This window comes from Arachis hypogaea, chromosome 5, assembly GCF_003086295.3.
Source record: "Arachis hypogaea cultivar Tifrunner chromosome 5, arahy.Tifrunner.gnm2.J5K5, whole genome shotgun sequence".
In the NCBI taxonomy this organism is placed as follows: domain Eukaryota; kingdom Viridiplantae; phylum Streptophyta; class Magnoliopsida; order Fabales; family Fabaceae; genus Arachis; species Arachis hypogaea.
Window position 1 is genome coordinate 10,463,140 of NC_092040.1, and position 4,356 is coordinate 10,467,495.

The 4,356-nt window shown below is 33.4% G+C and overlaps 1 long non-coding RNA gene across 1 annotated transcript; it reads right to left on the minus strand.

Moving 5' to 3' along the window:
• Positions 1-1,346: 1,346 nt before the first annotated feature.
• On the minus strand, positions 1,347-4,034 carry LOC112800707 (uncharacterized). Its single transcript, XR_003201466.2, has 4 exons — positions 3,938-4,034; positions 3,605-3,786; positions 3,395-3,534; positions 1,347-3,071 (listed from the first exon to the last, which is right to left on the minus strand). It is a non-coding gene; the product is annotated as an uncharacterized lncRNA (long non-coding RNA).
• Between the last annotated feature and the right edge of the window lie 322 nt (positions 4,035-4,356).

Genomic DNA, 4,356 nt, shown 5'->3' on the forward strand with positions numbered 1-4,356 from the left:
ATTTTATTAAACACAATATTTTTATTTTTTTTACTTATTAAAAGTTAGTTTATTTTATTTATTAAACATAATTGTTACATCTTTAAAAGATTATTTAAAAAAATAAATTTAATAAATTATTTTAAAAGAAAAACAAAACTTTACCAAATTAGGCTCTACTATGGAAAAGCTTTATTAACGTCAATAAAATGTGAACAAAAGAGATTGTAAGGGTTTTAGTTGAACCTTAATAATAAGTATTTAACTGTCGTAAGAATATATATTAAAATTATCAATTAAAACATTTTTTTCTACTAATATAATTTTGGGGCACGTGTTAATAATAATAATAATAATAATAATAATAATAATAATAATATACACTTGGTCGTCTCTTAGCTTCATTCCTTGCTTTATAAATACTAAATAGGAAGAGATATTAAAAAAAACAAAACAATCAAAATGCACTCTTGCATTGTTGCAAGCATTAGCTGAAAGTGTTTGATATAGTGACTAAAAATTATTGTTTAATTATTAAAAATAATTAAATAATTAATTTTAAATTTATAAATATAAAAAAATTTAAAATATTTAAAAATTACTATAAAAATAAATTAAATAAAAATTAGATACTAAATAAAAAATATTATAAAATTGGCCATCGAATTGGCCAGCGAATAATAGTGAAGCAAGTACGATACTACATTCTTAAAAGGTGGGTACTCCCATGAAGATATTATAATTGTCTTCATGTGATGATTTTTCTTTTTGACCTTTAGATGATGGAGTGTAGGGTTAGATTTTGATATGTTATAAAAGTGTTGTTTTTATTGGAAGTGTGGTCAAATCAATAAATCACACTTTTATACAAAGCATCTTCATAAAAAGATGTTTTTTGCATCTTCATTTGAGTAGCTCCCTTCTTAAAAAGCACGCATTCCCCAACACGGCAACACCCACAAAAAGCACCCGGTTTCATGTCTTTACATCCGAAGAAAATTGCGGAATAGTGCTCAAATAGTGAGATTCGAGATCTTTGAATTAAAATTTTGTTGGAGGATTTATTAAGGATTTTAGTACATACACGTTGCTTTAGTTCTTAAATATTCCAATCCACGTGTTATGGCTTCTTTGTCCTACGTTTCTCTTCAATCAAGAAGGAATTAGCTTTATTAGTTCAAAACCAAGGCCCTATTTCGATATTACAAACTTGAATGTCCTTCCCAAACTAAACAAATACGACTAAAAATGTGACTAAATTTTAGGTATTATCTAATTCGTCAATAAAAATAAAATAAAATCCCCATCTTTACCTACCAAACTGATCCCTACGGAAACATAAGGAGTAATTATCACATTATAAATTATCAAGGAAAATAAAGTCACTTAACAACTCCAATACTTTAAACGGCACTATCAGTTCATTGTCTCCATCATTTTTATGATAGTTTGTGCTTCAGAGATCACATGACATTAAACAACAATAACAAATCTGGGATATTGGGACTAAAACCCTTCTTGCTGCTTTCTTAGGAACATGAGAAGACTTGAAAAGGAAGCAACTTACTAATCTTCAGAAATAACCTCTTCTCATTTATCAACCATCTGCATGTAGCATCATATTATATAAGCATAGCATTTATAACATGTACTGTGTTTGACTAGTTGTAAACTTTCCATAAACAGTTCAAATGATGCACCAATAACTTGTTTTGCCGTGTCCAGCTTCGAATCCAGTGTCCTATAATATTCACATCCACAGCTTCCTACTCCATTGGGTTCCCCACTTGTCTTTCTACCTATTGCTCTCTCTCTCTCTCACCCATTTTTAGCAGTCAAAGATTCTTATATTTTAGTAGCTGCTTGCCTTAGGGTGAAGGATTACTTCATTTTTTCCCATCTCATATTCTCTTCTGGCTTTTGTTGCAATGGCATCAAACACACTCTCCTCTCCCAACTCCAGGTGGACAACCAAGCAGAACAAACTGTTTGAAAATGCCTTGGCGATATACGATGAAGAAACCACAGATCGTTGGTACAAGATAGCCATGTTTGTTGGAGGAACAAATGAAGTGGAAGTCAAGAGACGATATGAGATGCTACTAGAGGACATCAAAGACATTGAGTCAGGCAAGGTTCCACTCCCTGCTTACAAGAGGAATGCTGGATGTAGCAGAGTAAACATCAGCAATGCAGAGCAGAGGTAACTGTGTCCATAAGTAGATTCTTCAAGTGATTCTTCATTTGTTCCTATCTTGCTGAAAACTTCAACTTTCCTAGAAGTATGACTGCACTAATTACTGTTACAAGTTTTGAAACTACTCCCGAGAACTGATTATTGATCATTTGGTCACCCACTTGTCTCTAGTTGGACCCGCTATAAAATATAAATCCCCACCTCACGAGTAAAACCCTGTTTATAACCATCAGTCTAGGACAATCAGTAAAAGTTGATTCCCACACATTTTTCTGTTTGTGGCAAAACACTCTTTTTGGGGTAAAATCCATGTTAAAAAACGAATGACAACAGGAGAGCCGCAAAACTTAGTGTATGGACTATGGACCACAATCCCAAACATTAATATTATATTATATGTATATATGTACTGCATACTTCAAACATGCCATTTTAATTTGAATGGATGTCTAATTTTAAAATATTTTTTTATTAAGGAATCCGCTAGTTCTTGTTGGAATCTTTACAGCCCAAGAATGCTATTCGTCTTAAATTTATGCCTACATAGAGGAAAATACATAAAGACTGAGTGACCTGCATTTTTTAGACAGTATTAGAGAACAAGTTACTTCAACAAAAGTAAAAACAATATTACTAGATACATCCTGCTTGTTTGCTAACGTTTTCTTTCTTTTGGGGTAAAAATTATCTGCAGGCTGAGGAATTTGAAACTGAATTGAAGCCTTATAAGTGAAGAGTTGCACAATGTCTCAAGAAGTCGGTCCTAAAAATTATGAGCTTTGGCCATAAGTAACTTTGTATTTTTCTTCCTCAATCCTCTTTTTTTGTTTTTCCTCGCTATCCGGTGTATGTAATAACTTTATTCCATGCTTAAACTTCACGATGGCATCTCTATCTTTGAAGGAATGAGTGAGCAAAATGAATTTCACATAAGTAACTTCATTCGTATTTTGATGAATTACTAGAATCTAGTGTCAGGCTAATTATACATAAAGGCTGAAATTCCACAAGGTCCATGCTTAATTTGACTAGTGACTACAGTATTAAGCGTTCAAAGAGTAACATTAATGACAATCTTGAAGAGACTGGGGAAGTCCATGAAATAAACAACAAAAGTGGTACTAATTACTCAACACGTAAAAGCAACAAGAAGCAACTATATTACAAATTTACAACAGTCCAATAAAATTCAAGCGTTCTAAGGCAGCAATTACTCACAGAATAGAAACGTTTTTAGTAGATAATGGATCTGGTGATGATTGAAGAAAGCAGAAAGTCATCTAACTCCTGTTAGATGATGGAAGGGTTCATTTTTGGCTGTCACCCTCCTTTCTGAAATTCTTTGATGCATTCATCATCTGTTTCACATAAGATACAAGTTGAAACAGCAAAATTTTGCAGAAATGATTCCTATCTCAAAATGTTTACCTTTTGAAAAGTGTCTGCCAAGCATGTCTTGTTTTGATCCATGGGAGCATGGATAAAATCATGGAAGTGATTTCGAAGAGTAGAGACGAAGCTTCCATTCCGAGACTTGTTCCTCTGGCAGAATGAGGTCTTCTTTGGTGCTTCTTCCTTGTCATCACTGTTAGAAGCCATTGCACAAACACCTGGCATGCACAAAGTTAATACAGCTACCGTTAACCGCACAAGAGAGAGGACACCAACATAACAATGAAATTTTCTTCTCTTTCTAATAAATTCGGTTAAAACAGAAACACATCAGGGACTGGATATTGGAGAGGACCAATCGGAACTTACTCTGAAATTCGTTATTTCGGTTTTCTACCACCGCACTGCATTAAGGCCGGCGATTTTCTCTCCTACGGCGTCGTATTCATTTTACGACTCGTTTTGGGCCAAGTGTCTGTTGCTTACGGCCCAAGCCCATTACAATTGTCCCTTACCAAAGCCTGTTAGTTGGCACGTCTCCATTTAACAATATTACTTTAAATATGGGCATATTCAAATTTGGGCCAACACTATTCAATCTGGTCCACCAGTTGTACAATGTTTTAGCTATTTGACTTTGACTTATTTCATTATCCAATCTTAATTAAGACAGAAAAAGAGAAAATAATGTTGATTAGCTTCGAAAGGAAAACTTAGCTTCCACCTAGCTCCAGGACCCGACCCTTCCCAAAAAAAAAAATTAAAACAAAACAAAAAAGGAAACAGAT